Source organism: Physella acuta, unplaced genomic scaffold (assembly GCF_028476545.2).
Source record: "Physella acuta isolate Inbredline_101_S28 unplaced genomic scaffold, ASM2847654v3 ptg000338l, whole genome shotgun sequence".
Lineage (NCBI taxonomy): Eukaryota > Metazoa > Mollusca > Gastropoda > Physidae > Physella > Physella acuta.
The window spans coordinates 16,749-35,956 of NW_026731857.1; the positions used below are offsets into that span (position 1 = coordinate 16,749).

The window sequence follows — 19,208 nt, forward strand, 5'->3', positions numbered from 1 at the left end:
GGTCTCTCCTTTCTGAATACAAAAATGCGTCTATAACCCAAAGCCTGCTAGTTAATGTCGTTAATGAAGCTTCATAAAATTACACAAAGTTTAGCTATGAATTTGATCACTTAAGTCTAGTTCAATGTTGTATAGAAAAAAGACGCATGAAAAGATTTGATAACAAATATAATATTTCTGTGTAATGTATAAAACATATAAGAAAAACGACATACACCTTCAAAAAACATAAATAACCACTCACAGCGACCAACGTTTCCTCTAATGGGAAAAAGGTAATGTGCAACGTGTATTTTGTGTGCGCGGTGTTCTAAAAGTCTTATACAAAGATAAATGTATTTTACAAAATGACTGTGCGCATCTAAGAAGAAACATTGACAACAACCCCCATAACACCATCAACACAACCACCAAACTCAAATTGGCGCCCATCTACTAAAAGTCCTTAAGTACGCCACCCCACCCTTTCTTGCTAACGACTTGATTACCATGACATAAAACACAGCTTTAGTTCCTCTCTCTACACACCCTGTCAACACATCAGCGTTAACCCTTTACTTCCCATTCAACACACCGACTTAACACATCAGCGTTAACCCTTTACTTCCCATTTAACACACCGACTTAACACATCAGCGTTAACCCTTTACTTCCCATTCAACACACCGACTTAACACATCAGCGTTAACCCTTTACTTCCCATTCAACACACCGACTTAACACATCAGCGTTAACCCTTTACTTCCCATTTAACACACCGACTTAACACATCAGCGTTAACCCTTTACTTCCCATTCAACACACCGACTTAACACATCAGCGTTAACCCTTTACTTCCCATTTAACACACCGACTTAACACATCAGCGTTAACCCTTTACTTCCCATTTAACACACCGACTTAACACATCAGCGTTAACCCTTTACTTCCCATTCAACACACCGACTTAACACATCAGCGTTAACCCTTTACTTCCCATTCAACACACCGACTTAACACATCAGCGTTAACCCTTTACTTCCCATTTAACACACCGACTTAACACATCAGCGTTAACCCTTTACTTCCCATTCAACACACCGACTTAACACATCAGCGTTAACCCTTTACTTCCCATTTAACACACCGACTTAACACATCAGCGTTAACCCTTTACTTCCCATTCAACACACCGACTTAACACATCAGCGTTAACCCTTTACTTCCCATTCAACACACCGACTTAACACATCAGCGTTAACCCTTTACTTCCCATTCAACACACCGACTTAACACATCAGCGTTAACCCTTTACTTCCCATTCAACACACCGACTTAACACATCAGCGTTAACCCTTTACTTCCCATTTAACACACCGACTTAACACATCAGCGTTAACCCTTTACTTCCCATTCAACACACCGACTTAACACATCAGCGTTAACCCTTTACTTCCCATTCAACACACCGACTTAACACATCAGCGTTAACCCTTTACTTCCCATTTAACACACCGACTTAACACATCAGCGTTAACCCTTTACTTCCCATTCAACACACCGACTTAACACATCAGCGTTAACCCTTTACTTCCCATTCAACACACCGACTTAACACATCAGCGTTAACCCTTTACTTCCCATTCAACACACCGACTTAACACATCAGCGTTAACCCTTTACTTCCCATTCAACACACCGACTTAACACATCAGCGTTAACCCTTTACTTCCCATTCAACACACCGACTTAACACATCAGCGTTAACCCTTTACTTCCCATTCAACACACCGACTTAACACATCAGCGTTAACCCTTTACTTCCCATTCAACACACCGTCTTAGCACATCAGCGTTAACCCTTTTCTTTCCAGTCCTTACGATCGCCATAGACATCAGCGTTAACCCTTTACTTCCCATTCAACACACCGTCTTAGCACATCAGCGTTAACCCTTTTCTTTCCAGTCCTTACGATCGCCATAGACATCTGCGTTAACCCTTTACTCCCCATTCACCACGTTTGCCGCCTGTACCTACTCTATTCAACACTACGCCTAAAACCTATTGATTCCCACAAATTCTTTTACGACAGACCGCGCAAACACAAGTCAATTGACTACAAGATAATAGAACGTAATGACTACGTGGGGTGACTTTTTTCTGTGTTTTGTTGTTATATTTGCCAGGGAGTTGTTTAAAAACTGTACTATATTGGGTGGATAGGTCATAAATTATTTGATTTTGAAAAGTTAAAAGCATGGTTTATATAAAGGATGTGCGACCTATGAAAAGATATATATATATATATATATATATATATATATATATATATATATATATATATATATATATATATATATATATATATATATATATATATATATATATAACTTTTTTACCCACAGCAACTCAATCATGCATAACATTATAGTATAGAATTTCAAAAGATAACCAAACCGCTTCTGTATATATTATATATCATATGTTCTAATGCATAAAGAAAAACTCCCTTCCCGTAAGGATACACACATACACGCTGAGGATACCAGTCTTAAACATAAATAAAGAAATAAAAAGACGTTTCATGCTATCCTTATTACACACTCTATTAAAAATTGATAATCTTACTGATCCATATATGTGGGTGGATTTGATTGGGAAATATTGGTTTGTTTAATTTAAATTTAAGTTGCAATCAATTGTTTATTGAAATCTTTTACTTATTAATTGTGAGAGAGATTGGATAACAGTAATTTAAAAAAAAAGGATCACATAGTTATTCGTAACCACAAGATCAATGTTAGCGGATTGTTTATGAGTGGTTGAGTGAAAGCGCATATGTCTGCTGCCTCAAGGTAAAGAAGCTCACATATTCTACGCATGTCAAGTAGAGTAAGCAGACGGGAAGTCGCGAGGTAGAAGTGATTGTTGCGCATGCGCTACAGTATCTTTAATAGTATTACGTTAGCTAATTTGAAAACGTTTATAATGAGGTAGAGAAAATTATAAAAAATCGAAAATTCAGAAATAATTAAAACTTCCAGAATTGCTCAGAAAAATAAAAGTAGGCGTTTGGTCTTAGAGCCAAATTAAATTAAACATAGGCAATCACATAATGACGAAACCAATAGCCCCAGGCTTTAGAATAATCTCTTTAATAGCTCGATCAATAGACTCTAAATTAACTCTTTGTGAATCGGTTTTGTTGGTCTATTTTTATACGCGTGCGGTAACTAACTTTTTAAGCCACAACACAATAGGGCAAACACACAGGCAAAATGTTTGGGGTTGTGGGGGTTATTATACGGTTGAGTAGGTTTGCTATTTAAAACGTGCTTACTTAAAATGTAGTCTTTGGTCAAAAATATTTTCATTAAATATTCTCCAATTTTTTTACTCACATTTAGAAGCAATAGAAACAACTCTCATAAATATAGCACTCTATAAATCCTACAAAGTTTCATTTTCTAATGAAAATTATTTGACAGTCTCTTTACACTACTACAGTTTCGAAACGTGTTTTTTCCTCCTAGTCAAGAGCCCTGTGAAAAGGCTCTCATAGACTCTTATGTTTTTTAAGCAGCAATTAGAAAACCGGCGCTCTTTATTAAAAGAGAAAGCCAGGGGGAAGTAATTACCGTATCGAAACGATAGAGTTGTGTTTGGGAGTGACCTCCCCTTATCGTCAGGTGCGTGTTGCCCCACGTCACGAGCAGGTGGAATGTAAACCCGATCGATTACCTGAGCCAGACGACACATTTCTTTCTGCTACGTTAAGCTAATCAAAGTCAGAGGATACGCTAGGTTTTCTGCTGAGTAGGGGTGGGGGGGGGGCAATATCAGAAAATGATTTGCTTTTTAATAGCGGAAGTGGGTGTTGATGGGTAGGTAACTAGTGGTCAATGCCAGACTTCATCGAGAACAAAAATATATTTTATATCAAAACTTTTAAAAATAAATTTAAAAAACAACCCTTCAGCTACTTTGACATAATCTGCTTAGCATAATATGTTATGCGGGACGGCGTAGTAGGGTCGTTTCTCAGTTCGGACTTGCGACTCTTGTACGTCGTTGAGTCCACCCAGCTCTGGTGGGTACCTGACTTACGTATGAGGGAAAGTATAAGCGGTTGGGCATGACGACACAATTCCTTTATATATTATACCGAAGTCAAGAAACATATGAACTCTACTTCAACTACGCAATGAATCGCTAGATCTGAAGAGGAGCTTTATTTATTTTTAAAAAAAAATCATCTTATAATTTGCTTTAATATAGTTTTAAAATAAATCAACGTCATGATAAAATTGTAGGCATCGTTACCATCCATATTGATATTATGGTAATCTTTAGTTGAGAAAAATATGCTTGTTATTTTAAAGGTATAAACATAGTTTTATTTAAAGACTAATTTTAAATAAACCGGGAGTGATCTCCCCTAAACTTTCTCGAATATTCTTATATAACTTGGAATATAGACATGATTTTTAATTACTTAAACGTTTAAAAATAGAATAGAATCTCATAGAAAAAAGAATTGCGCAACAAGCGAACACCAAAACAAAATGTGCATAATAGTGCGCAATATTATTAGTACTTTATAAATTTACATGCGTTTTTTTGAGAAATCGGAAATAGCGTAAATTAGTACTTCCGGTCAACGGAAAGTACTCAAAATTTGACACAAAGGTAGAGATTTAGATCTTTTACTTACATGTGAAATTTCATGTATCTATCTGAAAAAGTACTCAAGTTATAGGGTTTTGAAAAGTTCAAAGTAGGAAAAGTACCACTTCTGGTTATCGGAAATCGCTCAAAAGCTGATACGGATCTACGATTTTGATAAAATACTTATATATTAAATTTCATCAACCTAGCTGTAACGGTACTCAAGTAATCGTGTTTACACACAGACAGACACACACAGACAGACAGACAGACACACAGACATACGGACAAGATTGCAAAATTATGTTTTTCCGAATCAGTGAGGTGTGAAACGTCGAGATTTGTAAAAATCTCGATTTTTTTTTTGCACGATTACAAGACTTTCTCTATACTTCGTATATACGAGAAAGTAAAAAAGACATATTCGAATGTAAAAACACACTTTTCTTTATGCAACCGGAGAAGTAATTCTATATTTCTCATTACTAAAGGAAACAGTTCTACAAAACAAACTTGGCGACCAATCAGATATAAGACTCAACTTAAGATTCCGATTAAAATGTTTAGTGCATTCTAAACCATTTTCATACTTCAATTATAGCTTTAGCGTTATATTTACTTATTATTTCTATTAAATTTCAACCATATTACAAATTTTCAATACGAATAGATCTTCCATTTCTAGAATATCAAGAAATATATTAGTGGATGATCAAATGATTATTTTTGTCTGCCAAAGAATACTAAAAATAAATGAGTTTAAACTTGATTTTAACCGAATGAGCATTGGCATTCAATAAAGTGTTAAGTTGTTATTCAAATTTGTATTTTTCCTGAGATCGTAACACTTACTCTAGTAAGAAAGAAAACGCAGGTAATAAATGCTAATTTAAGTAAAAAAAACAAATTCTTGTTGCTTTAAGTTGCTTTAAATATTTAGAGCGGAGTGTCGTTCTGTTTGTAACGACGTGCGAACATAAGGGGTGGGACACAACATGCAAAGCGCCACAAGTGCGCACTACAATTTATGGACCGTCAGTACATTTTAATGGTCTCCACCGATTTCACAACAAGTGTTTCTTCCAGACTTTTTTCTCCGGGGAGGGGGGGGGGCATTTGAAATTTTTTGGGAGGGCAGTAGACTTTCTTCGGGGAGGGGGCGGACTATGTTATGTATGCTAACTAATTATTTCTTTTTATATCCGAATCAGTCTCAATAAGTCAGTGTAGTAGTCCTATTCCTGTACTCGCTCCTCCCTTAAGGGCCTTAACCTGATCACTACTGTTTCTTTCAGGCATCTCATGTGGATGGGTCCATGTGTGTGTACGTGCGTTCGCGTGTGTGTGCGTGTATGTACAGGAGTGTGTTCGGGGGTGTGTGCGTGTATGTTGACGTGTACATGTGTGTTTGCGTGTGCGTGTAGATGTACGTGTATGCGTGCGTGTGTACTTACGTGTGTGTGTGTGAAATTGGGGAGGGAGGCTGTTGATAGACGACGACCCACTCTTACAGCAACTATTTGCTACATAAAATATACACGCCTCCCATATTCTCCCCATCTCTCCCCCCCCCCCCCCACCCCCACCCCTCCCACCCTTCCCACGAAGAAAATGAGATTTATATAGAAAATATCGAGGACTAATGCAGTATGTCTACTTTTTTGTGAAATCAATGTACATTTATACTGATACTGTCAATAATACAAGCTATAAGAACACTCGTGTACAATGTCAGAAAAGTAGAATGCAAATATTTTATGAATGCTTAAATATACTATTTTGCACTATTTTAATATTCGAATGAGATTTATAAACTCATTTTTTTTCGCGACATTATGTTTTTGTACACACTGCGTTTGTCCTCTATACCAGGGGTCTCCAAACTACGGCCCGCGGGCCGGATGCGGCCCGCGAAGTCCTCTCATTCGGCCCGCTGAGATCTTTTTGTCCAAGGAAAACAATGTTTGTTGGTGATGGCTGAGGAACTTTGCCAAGAAAAATTAAAGACATGCCTGGAAGAAACTGGCCCCCGAACTGAAATTTGATAGTTAATGCGGCCCTCGGACTGAAAAGTTTGGAGACCCCTGCTCTATACCATCGATATATACTTTTACTGGAGTCGGACCCCCGATAAATTTAAACCGCCCGCCCGGAACTCCCTCCCCCGAGAAAAAAAGTCTGAAAGAAACACTCCGCTCCGTGCACGGTGACCTTGACGTTATCAAAACGTAAACGTAACGTTGACAAGTCGCAAGAGCTTACGAAAACAGACAATTAAACGATCGTTTTGACTGCTGTCTATTGTCACAATAAGTCCCGTTCAGCATGCAATTCTCTTATCTTGTGTAGTAGATAAGGGCCTAGGGGAGGTAACCTAGTTATCCTATACACACACAAGTCTTAGTGTTTTAGCCAAGTGTTGTTTGGTGCGGGAATGAGGTTTAAGTTTAGCTGGATTAGGTTTAGGAATAGGTTTTTAGAGTTCCAGGCATCTCCTCGGGGGGACAGAGGCCCCCCCCCCCCTCCCCGAACGAAATGCAATTTATATAGAAAACCTTTACTTTTACCAGTGCCCGGTTCCCCCAACCCCCGGAAATGTTGACCGCCCCCCCCCCTCCCCCAGGAGAAAAAAGTAAGGAAGAAACACTGATACGTTCAATGTAAGGTTTTCGTGGGTATGTAAGGATACTGGTTAAATGTTTTGTTATGAGTTTTGGTTTGCGAGAGTATTTAGGTATGAATGAATGTTCGTGCGAGAGATATAATGAATGCACGGGATGATGACGCGTATGAAAGATAGTGACGTTTTGTGGTAGGAACTAAGTTGCTATGGAGAGAGTTGTTTTAGTTTCAGCTAGGGTACCGAATGGAAAGACAGTTTGGGTTACGCTGTTGATGTGAGGTAATCTAGGTCTGTCAATGGTCAGTCTAACAGAGGAGTAGCGACCCATTACGGCGCCCGGGGGGGGGGGCGAACCATCAATTTTCTGCACCCTCCCATTTACATTATATTTATTCATGTAAGTGAAAAAGCCCCCCTCCCCTCACACACACACAGAGTTGAGAATGTTGGTGGCGCTTTCTACCAGTCACTAGTTTTTGCTTTGGTGCCACACTTTGACTAAGCTTTTAAATCTGTTTTCTACCCCTTCTGGCGTCCCCTTAGGGTCCGCGCCTGGGGAGGTCGCCCCACCCGCACTCCCCATAGCTACGCCACAATGCAGTCTAATCTTATACTGAACTGATGATGTTAGTAGTTTGAAAAAGACCTGAAATAGAAAGTTAATAAGAAATCTGTCAAGTGTATTCATCATGTTTGGGACCAAGGGAAGTAACCACTACCGAGAGGTGGGATTTCTACCCGAGAACCAACTAGGGACTGGGGGAATGGAAGGGGGAGCGATATGAAGAAAAAATTTTGAAAAACTATTAAAATTTATTTAAAAAAAAAACAATAACAATGACGGCATGGGTTCCAAACCAGCATCTGCAGTTACATATCTCATAGGCACCAATTTGTCAAGATTGTGTTTTTTATACAATGGGGACGCCAAAAGGATTAATGAATAATTCATTCTGAGCTCACTTACTGCATTTTACACAGTCGAATTTACTTGGCTTTACTGATTAATTTAACTATTTTAGCATAAAGTGTCGACACCAAATTAAAACTATTACAGGGTAGTCACTTCTTAAAAGCGCCCCCTCCTCCCCCTGACCTTTCTAATAGAGGAGGGACGTTTTTGTCGCCGACGTGAATAAAAGTATATAAATGGGAAAGGGAGGTGGTTGCACAAAGTCGATAATTTGCCCGGGGCACTGGAATGGGTCGCTGCGCCTCTGATTTTGTATTAATGAAACTTTTACCCAACTAGCCTCGTCCCCCAAGTCTACGGACATAACGCCACTAGATGTAACAACTTTTACTAGTCCATCGTCACAGACATTCTCTATACAACACCCACCCTCCCCTCCCATACACCCTAATATTGTTCAATATTTCTCCACTGTTGTCGATCGGCTTAGTAGCCCAGCTTAGGTTATGTATGTTGTGATGGGATGTCAAGTTGAGGACGGTCTAGCACTTGGCGTTATGGTGGGAAAACGTGTGTTTTTATAGAAACCATGAAGTGCTATAGTTAAGGGAAAAAAACTGAGTGATAACGAAATCAGAATTAGGGTTTGCGTTAGAGTTCGGGTTAGAGTTTAGAGCTTTGTTAATGTGGTTAGAGTTTTCAGTTATCGCAGCGTTATTTGAATATAATTGCATCAAATAAGTTTTGCAGATATTGAATATAATTGAATAAAATACGTTTTGCCGAATTAATACCCTAATTATGGTCAGTTAATAAAGCAAATTTGGGTGTGCAAATAAGAAGGAGGAAGTGGCGCTGGGTAGGTCACACACTGCGAAAGGCTCACCCAAATGTTACACGCCAGGCACTTGAGTGGAACCCCCAGGGAAAGCGGAAGAGAGGGAGCCCAAGACAGAGCTGGAGGCGGAGTCTTCTTGAAGAACTGAAGCCAACAGGGAGGTGACAAAATTAATAGCCGGGGATCGGAAGAAATGGAAGGAAATGGTGGAGGCCCTATGTTCCATAAGGAGCAAAAAGGACTAAGTCAAGTAAGTCAAGTCAATAAAGCAATAAAAAGTGGAAAAAAACAGATCATGAACAGTGGCACTTTTTCGTTGCATGTATCGTTACTTGCGATATCAAACATAAAAACAAACTGCTATCATCGGCTAGAAGAGAACTAAACATGATTATATGTATTAGACCTACATATATCCTCATGGTGTTCACTGTCAATTTTTTTTCGCCCGATATTCGTGCATTTTGTATATTTTTTATGTAAAAAATACTTGCTGTAAGAGTGGGTTGTCTCTCCACAGCCCCCCCCCCCCACCCCACACACAATTTCACACACAAAATACACACGCGCCCATACACACGCACTCGTACACACCCACCCACACGCACACACACTCACGTACACACACATAGTGACATAGACCTACCCACACACCCATACACACGTACATGCAAACATACAGATACACGCACATGTACACGCATTCGTACACACCCACACACACGCTCGTACACACACATAGTGACATAGACCCACCCACACACCCATACACACGTACACGCAAACATACATGTACACGTACATGTACACACACTCGTACACACCCACACACACGGCCGTACACACACATAGACCCATCCACACACCCAAACACACATGTGCACACACGCACACAAACGCACGTGCGCTACCAAGCAACCACCAAGGACACGTCTAATCAACACTTCATCCAACAAAACCACCGCTATGTCTCTAGATCCGAACACCCGCTCTCCCTGTAAAAAAAAAACACGATTCTATTTTACCCCAAACACAAATCACTCGCATGATCTGATATCAACCTTTTCTAAATTTTACAAAATTTTAAACTCGACTCGTTCCTTCAAAATAATTTTTCGCGCATGAAAGTATGCGATAAATACCAATCATTGATGTAATTTTATACCCCAGTGAATCAATGATATCATATACGTGGCTATGCTGATCTGCATGTGTTCAGGCTTTAGATATGCGGGCTGTATTCATCGACACGGTGCGTATGGGTATTTTTTCGGTCACGCTAAATACCAAACTGAATACAGAAGGATTAACAAACCGGTATACGCCAATAAGGTGAATGTGGTATTACATTGAGTCTGGGTTATGGTCATTAAATGTTTAGAAATGGTGAAATTAAAACGATCGTTTCTGTTACTGAGTATTCGATACGGGGGTATATGTAGGACTTGCGTAATAGGATTTGTTAAAAAAAAAGTGGTGAGGGGTGGAAGCAGGCGTTGTAACTAAAATAGCAATGTAAACAGAAAGTGATATTTCAACGCCAAGGGTAGACAAAGGTACAGAATATAGTCCAAGTAAAGACAGAACAGACAGAACCCAGACGGGATCCGAACCTACCATTCCACACGGCACCAAATCGCCTCGCCCTCCATTATCAAGTCAGACGTGTAACCGATTCAGCCAATCAGCTTTACAAATATAAAGGTTTCATGGCCGAGCACTATCAACAACTTGTTCACGGAAGACGCGGGCTGGCGTGACTTTTAAACCAACTTTCTGTTTACATTGCTATTGGTAAAAAATAAAATGTATTTTGTTCTTTGAAGTAATGAAATAGTTGAAAAACTTGCTCCTTCTAGAGGGAAGGTCGGTATATAAAGTAGATAAAGTAGAGTCTACGTGTGTATATATTCGCCATATATGGGTAGACTGTAAATCCAAAAAGTTATGTATGACCTATGATAATTGCCGGTGGTATTCAAGTCATTGTGCTCTATAGCCCACTATGAAAATAACATATTCAGGTCTAACGTCGATTATGGATTGATGAAGTAGAGTTGCGATGTTCTCTGTAAAAAAATAGAAATCGTTTTCTGGTCAGCGCGAAGGGCCTACCCATTCATTCATTCATTCATTCATTCATTCATTCATTCATTCATTCATTCATTCATTCATTCATTCATTCATTCATTCATTCATTCATTCATTCATTCATTCATTCATTATTCCTATGTAGCCCTTGGGAAGCAGAGGGTTAAACTGCTGTGAAATAATCCAACCGGTCTTGTACCTATCGGTCATACCTCCGGGCACGTGATTATCATCAAAGGGACTGCACATTTAAGGCCTCATCTCATAAAACTGACACAGTCTTCTATAATAAATGACCATTTCACCTATTGTATGTGGTAACCTTTGCCATACAAATTGGTTGACGTTCTCTTTTAGCACTATCATGTCTACCATAGTGTTTAGTCAACATATCCATATCGTGAGTCACCTTACACCAATAACTTGGTCATTTTCAGTGTTTCTTTCAGACATTTTTCTACTGTAGGGAGCGGAGGCTCTTTAATGTGGGGGGGGGGGACTTAAATTTCCGGGGGAAGGCACTGGTTATCGTATATATTTTCTATAATATAAATTATACATTTTTATTCTATTTCGTTGGGGGTGGACTTAGGCGAAGGGGGAAGGTCAATTACTTATGATATGCCTGAAAGAAACTCTAGTCATCATCCATAAAGTATATAGTACCTGGCATTTAATAGACGGTCGCCTTCCCTTGAGAAATTTCACCATCCACATAGTAAAATAATCTCCTTACCCATAATACCAGAACACCTTTTTAATATTGCCGATCGCTTTTAAACTTCCCCCAACAGTCAACGTTGTATCCTGTAGCTACAAGTACACTATTAGATTTACTATTGATTTTTACGTGCTACTAACAAATATTTGTTGTCTAAGCAGTAACAAAATTAAGCTAAGTAATACCTGTAAGATCCTTTAAGCAATGTATATGAAGGTCTATATCTACCACAATTGTAACTTTTTTCCAACTGTCTTACGAAAATCTAGAAAATCGAATGTCCAAAATCCAGTTCCTTTTTTTCTAACTAATCATAAATTAACACTTCATAAAAGCACTTTAAAATATTCAATTCTAGTTTATGAAATGAAATTATAATCACAATATAATTTTGATATAATATAGATATAAAAATAGATGAACATGAATATTTACGCCTCAATATACTCTCACGAACTGAAAACCAAAAGGGGATCTCACAGTTATGCTTCAAGCTGTATAATCCCAAGTTATGTTTTAAAAATAAAAGACACGTAGATAAATCTTCACTGAGAATCGAAGCGAACCAAATCCAACGACCGTGTTCTACTTGCCGTTGGAATCGACGCATTGAACCGGAACGGTGCTGGACGCCAGCGTGTACGGTACCGTCACGGTTCATTGAACACGGGCACAGTGATCGGTTTATTTATCGCTGTTTTTAATTTTTGTTTTTCCCCTGTGTGGTGATAAAAAGCCAGACATTGCGTGTCGACTTGAAGGCACTCAACATTGAATACTCAAGGATAAGAAAAAAAAATGTCTAGGGGGTGGGGTGGGGGGGGGGGTTGAAAACTGGTTTTGTTTGTGATAGTTGCGTTAGCTGAGAAAAGGAATAGAACGCAGTGGCGTAGCGAGGGGGTGGGGGGTGCGGACCGCACCGGGTAACACCATTTAGGGGGGGGGGGGGTGAGACCAAGGCAAAAAATAGCAAAATACATAGAGAAAAATGATAATTCCACTTAATTAAGTGATTAATTCGAGTGTTAAATAGTCTTTAGGAGAAGCAAATCGAAAGTTTGTTGGGGTGGGGGGGGGGGGGGGGTGCAAATAGAAAATTGAAAGTTTGTCCCCGGGAAGGGTCGCTTCGACTCTGGGGGTACGCCACTGATAGAACGTAAGGAAAACTTTAACGTAACAGGCGATTCATTCCTTTTGTGAACGCCGGTTTGACGACTACGTTGGCTAAGCATACCATAGTTCTGATTCTATCACTAGATCTAGTCGTAAACCTAAGCCATACTATAGGAATGGCCGTACTGGGCGTTTACGCAAGCGGTTGTCGTAAGCCAAGAAAAAAACAATGATGTCGTATTTTATTAAATGATCTAGTTACTTTATAAGACCTGCATAACTATGTCGTTGATATTCAATTTCCGCTGATTTCAACAAAAAATGTCATAAATTTTAATAAGTGGTCATTGCAATGTTTCTTTCAGACATTTTTCTACGAAAGAGGGGTGAGGGGGGGGGGGCTCCCGGTCAAAAACCCCCTGGACATAAACCCCCTGGACATAAACCCTCCGACATAAACCCCCTGGACAAAAACCCCCTGTGACATAAACCCCCTGGACAAAAACCCCCCGCGATATAAACCCCCTGGACAAAAACCCCCCGCGATATAAACCCCCTGGACAAAAACCCCCCAATTGAGGTTTATATAAGGAAAAACCAAAGATGACGAGAAACAAAATTAATATATAAATACAAAACAAACATTAGGAAAAAACTTTTATTTTTATTATAACTTTAAAAAGACAGATTGTGAGCGATGCCTCGCAAATACTCAATAATGGTGGACTCATTAAAATTTTTAACAACAGTTAAAATTCGAGAGCTGCTATCAATATATTTTTTTTCTGTTTTGGTACACAGTGACCTGAATTAATCTGTGTACAATAAACCTCTTGGAAAGATTGTTCCTTTTTAATAAAGTCAATAAATTTCCAAATATTTGGGTGGCAACATCCCATATGCGACTGAAAACTTCTGTGCCAGCCTTCAATTGAGTTGTTTGTTTTTGGCATATGGTCTTCTGCACGTGTGTGCATGTTCCAAATGTCAAGTGGAAACATAGGTTGTCCGGGGGTTATTATCCGGGGGGTTTATATCGCGGGGGGTTTTTGTCCAGGGGGTTTATATCGCGGGGGTTTTTGTCCAGGGGGTTTATGTCGCAGGGGGTTTATGTCGGAGGGTTTATGTCCAGGGGGTTTTTGTCCAGGGGTTTTTTGACCGGACACCGAGGGGGGGGGGGGCTTAAATTTTCAGATGGGCGGTGCACTGGTATTAGATTATAAATGTTCACTACATACATTTTTTTTTCTAGTTCGTTCTAATGGGGGCGGGGGGGGGGGGGGCATGGCGTCTTATTCCCCCGAAGAAATGTCAGAGAAAAACTCTACTCTCTCATTCTCCCCCCCCTCCCCACCAACGCCTAATTAGACGTAAGGGGTATCTTTATTTCAGTGGTGTCGAGACCTAGTACAGCTCAGATGTGAAGCCAATGTCAGGATTGGAGTCCCTACCCCAACAGGCAGTCGGTCTTCTGCCCTTTTAGCTGTTACAAGACCTGTTACGATCACGTGATCTCTGTGTTATAGATCAGGTGACATAACCCGATCGCCTTTTAATTACTGTCTATAGTTTAATCAATAGGGGTCGAGTCGGTAAAGCTCATGGTTGCTAAACCGAAAAGTCTCGAGTTCGAACCCTCGGGCAGACGAGTCTCGTTAGCTGGGGACAGCCACTCTTCTAGGAGAGACAACTCCAAAATTAAACAACTGCTGCCTTGTAGTTTGTTCTTGGTTGGACAAAAGCTATGGAAGCAAATCCAAAAACAAAAGCAGGCTGACGTCGGAGCCAATGGCCTCAATGGCGCATAACCAGTTGACATGTATCCTTAAATGTGTTGGAGGCGTGGTCGAGTCGGCAAAAAGCTCATGATAAATTCGAAAAAGTCTCGAGTTCAAACCCACTGGCAGATAAATCTCGATCCCTTTCAACTCTAAAAATTAAGAACGAAGAAGAAGAAGAACCCTCGGGCAGGTGAGGCTTGGTATTTGGGGACGCGTTGACCTCTGGTATTAGAAATTGGTACATATCAGTAAGCTTGCAAAGGTTTAAGCCACTTTGGGCCAATTTATATCAGTAAGCAAGCAAAGTTTTGGGCCACTTTATATCAGTAAGCTGTCAAAGTTTTGGGCCACTTTATATCAGTAAGCTGGCAAAGTTTTGGGCCACTATATATCAGTCAGCTGGCAAAGTTTTGGGCCACTATATATCACTAAGCTGGCAAAGTTTTGGCCACTATATATCAGTAAGCAAGCAAAGTTTTGGGCCTCTATATATCAGTAAGCAAGCAAAGTTTTGGGCCACTATATATCAGTAAGCTGACAAAGTTTTGGGCCACTATATACCAGTAAGCAAGCAAAGTTTTGGGCCACTATATATCAGTAATCTGACAAGATTTTGGGCCACTATATATCAATAAGCTGCCAAAGTTTTGGGCCACTATATATCATTAAGCTGCCAAAGTTTTGGGCCAATATATATCAGTAAGTTGGCAAAGTTTTGGGCCACTATATGGCAAAGTTTTGGGCCACTATATATCAGTAATCTGACAAGATTTTGGGCCACTATATATCAATAAGCTGCCAAAGTTTTGGGCCACTATATATCATTAAGCTGCCAAAGTTTTGGGCCAATATATATCAGTAAGTTGGCAAAGTTTTGGGCCACTATATGGCAAAGTTTTGAGCCACTTTATATCAGTAAGCTGGCAAAGATCTGGGCCATATTTCGATCAGCACAACTCTGGCTGCAGCCAGACCTTACAGTCTAGCTTGTTGGCTGAAGCCATGTTGCACTATTCAATTTTTATTTACAAGATATTTCAGCTTGCTGTATTAAACTAATTTTTTGTCGAATAAGGCTGAGGAAGAGTCAATCCCTCAACGTTGTCAACATTACTAATATTTACTTCAACTCCACAGTGAACGGGTTTATCGTGAAAAGTCTGGGCCATGGGTCGGCAATCTTTTGAGACGGAATAGCCAAAAGATACAATTTAGACAATGTCTCCCAGTTTTTAAAGAGCCACTAATATTTTTTTTCAACATTATGGTATTTGATTAGGATTAGGTAAATGGATTTAAAAATGAATGGGTTTAAGAAATAATATTTGTTCATATAAAAACATACGAATGTTTTGCACAAAACATAATAAAGTATGGAACTAGCTCTGCTTGGATAACAAAATCAAATTATATATAACTATAACACTCGGCCTACCCAATTTAGAATTTAATAACTAAAAAACCATATCACTAAAGTCAAATTAATGCACACTGACACATAAGAAAATGCCTTCTGAATAAAATAAATAAAATTGAAAATATTAAAAACAAAAATGTCCACGGGGCTGGCCACATCAGTTGTGGAGCTGGGCCTAGTACCCAAGCAGCTGTCAGTATACGTTCTACTCCATCGATTCTTAGTTGTTTTATGGAAATAAAATAATATAATTAATATGGAACTGGCAGTCGCATCCTGGCATAGATGGAGCCGTATGAGGCTCGCGAGCCGCAGGTTGCCGACCAAGGGTCTGAGACTGGATGTGTGTGGTAGGTTTTTTTTTTTTTTTTTTTTTTTTTTTGTAGGAGGGGTTTTATTTTATTTTTTATTTTTTTAGTTTTCATTTTTTTTAAAAATCTTTTTATTTTAAATAAAACATTACAAGGTGTGTGAGTTCATTAGTCTGTAGAAACATTCAGGGGTTTTACATCAACCAAATTTAAATACAACTGATCAGGTAATGAATATAAATAATGGCAAATAATGTGGTGAAGCTAAGGCTGATAAGTACAAAAATCAAAGGGCTAACCACATAAAGGGATTGAATTAAAATAAGTGAATGGTAGTGATGCCCTTCGAATCCTAGCAAAAGCAGTTATGGGACCATTCAATGTGCTTTAATGTATGAAGTACATTTAAAGGCGTACTACTTGTTCTTACATATTTTTTTTTTTAGGAGGCGGGTTTTTTTTTTTTTTTTTTTTTTTTTTAAAGGAGGCGTTTTATTTTTTTTTTTTTTTTTTTTTTTTTTTTTTTTTGAAAGAATGGCTTTTATTCTGTCAGTCTTCAAAGCTTTCTAATACACCTTCCAAAAATGAATAACAGTCTTTTGTTTCAAATACAGTATCTAAGTGTTTCCGTAAAACTGTTTTTCTTTTCTCCCTCAGAGTTCGAATGGCAGCCTCTTTAGCTAAGCTTTGAATAAAAAGTTCCGCAGCTTTAGCAAGAGCTACAACTGCCTCCTGACTTGCGATTTTGACATCGGTATCAGTTTTAATAATACTTCTAATACGAGATAAGGGAAGCTTTATAAGTTTTTCTTGAGGTTCACTGTTGGAAATTTGAGCTTCTGTCGAATTCACTTCAACTTCAGTTGATTCAATATCATTATCAAACTCCAAACTGTCTGGAACTGTGTCGATTAACTGAGGAGTATCTATCGCAGATCCCGTTTTATTATTTGAGAATTTTGTAAGAACAGTTATTAACGCAGATATTGATGTATTTAATTTTTATTATAACTTAATTGTTTTTTCAATATATAATCTTACAGCTTGTGTAATTTAAACATACCAAAGAAAATATTTGAAAGTTATTTAATTCATTCATTTTTTCCTACTTTTTAAGTTCTATGAAATTAAAATACATACTACAACACTAATTTAGGCAAGTATATTTGGAAGTCACCCCATAACCCGTATACAGTCTATATCAATTGAAAAATAGACATCATTATTTCCCCTTACCTGTTTCTCCCCTTGTTTTTTCTCCCCTGATAAAAAACACAACAGAACACTTCAATATTGGCGCTGTTCAGGGCCGGTAATCCAGGCGAAATAGCTTCATCGATTGCGGCACTACAAGACACCAGGATTAGGAGCTGTCATTGTAGGGGACGCGAGCAGGCTTGGAATGTTGGTCTTCTATAAGCCATAAAACATAGCAGACTTGAACGGGCAGCGCTTTGTTGTGGGGTGGGGGGGGGGGGGAAGGGCGTTTTGTTAACGTTTTTTTTTTTGTTTAGGGCACGCGATATGACTATAGGGTTGGTGGAGTTGGGGTTGACGTGGTGTAGGATATTTAGGATAGTGGGGTCAGGGGCGTAGCGAGGGGGGGGGCGGGGGGTGCGGACCGCACCGGGTGACACCATTTAGGGGGGGTGACACCAAGGCAAAAAATAGCAAAATATATAGAGAAAAACTCGAGGGGGGGTGCAAATCGAAAGTTTGAGGGGGTAGTGCAAATCGAAAGTTTGAGGGGGGGGGGGTGCAAATCGAAAACTTGAGGGGGGGGGGTGCAAATCGAAAGTTTGAGAGGGGGGTGCAAATCGAAAATTTGAAAGTTTGTCCCTGGGAAGGGTCTCTATGCCTCTGGGGGGGTGACACCATTAAGTGCCGCACCGGGTGACACCCGACCTCGCTACGCCACTGAGTGGGGTCGATATTGGGAAATGTGGTGTAGTAGATTAGTTAAAAAAAATTTTTAGTCAAGATGAGTTAAGGTATTGTTATCTGTTGATGGGTTGTTGCGGTTGGTGGAACCGGGTTGACAGAGGGGAGTTCCAGAAAGGGGTTGTCACGGTAGAGGAAGGTTGTTGTAGAATACCTCAAGACCCCAACGGGTCATTCATATATGACGTTAGGGTCTTTTTTTTTGGCGATAATGTTGACATGCCCCTACTCATCGTTACACATCATCAATTATATCAGAGCCCCCCCCCCCAACACCTACCACCACCTCCTTAATAAGATGACGTCCAACATTGATGCATTGCAATTTTTTTTCAGTTTCTTCTTTAATATCAACTGAACATGTTCAACATTGGATTTATTGATCGGTTTTTTATTAAAATTTAATATATATATATATATATATATATATATATATATATATATATATATATATATATATATATATATATATATATATATATATATATATATATATATATATATTCTGCTCAAATTCAGTTTCCAAAACAAGTTTTAAAAAATGCTTCATAGTTTCTGAAAAACCTCCCCTCCCCCCATTAGTAATAGTAACACACCCTTTGTCACACATCACAAAGGTCTGACTTCCCCCTCTCCCCCCCCCCCCCCCCACCCCCAAACGGTTTGAGGGTCATACATGGACGACCACCAATAACCTATTCAGCCAAAGTTGAATTGGTAATCCGTGTGTTTACACTAGCAACCATTCACATTATACGGATAACAAAGCAATTTTCACTAAGCAGTAACATTGTTAAGATGTAAGGTCACT

At 39.2% G+C, this 19,208-nt stretch overlaps 1 protein-coding gene across 1 annotated transcript in view; it reads right to left on the reverse strand.

Annotated features, from left to right (window-relative positions):
• The window catches only part of LOC131940989 (uncharacterized), a gene marked incomplete at its 3' end in the record, with an annotated part of 30,116 nt that extends 12,293 nt beyond the window's left edge, over positions 1–17,823 (reverse strand). The window contains exon 1 of the mRNA XM_059299934.1: positions 17,693–17,823. The remainder of the gene's footprint in view (positions 1–17,692) is intronic.
• Between the last annotated feature and the right edge of the window lie 1,385 nt (positions 17,824–19,208).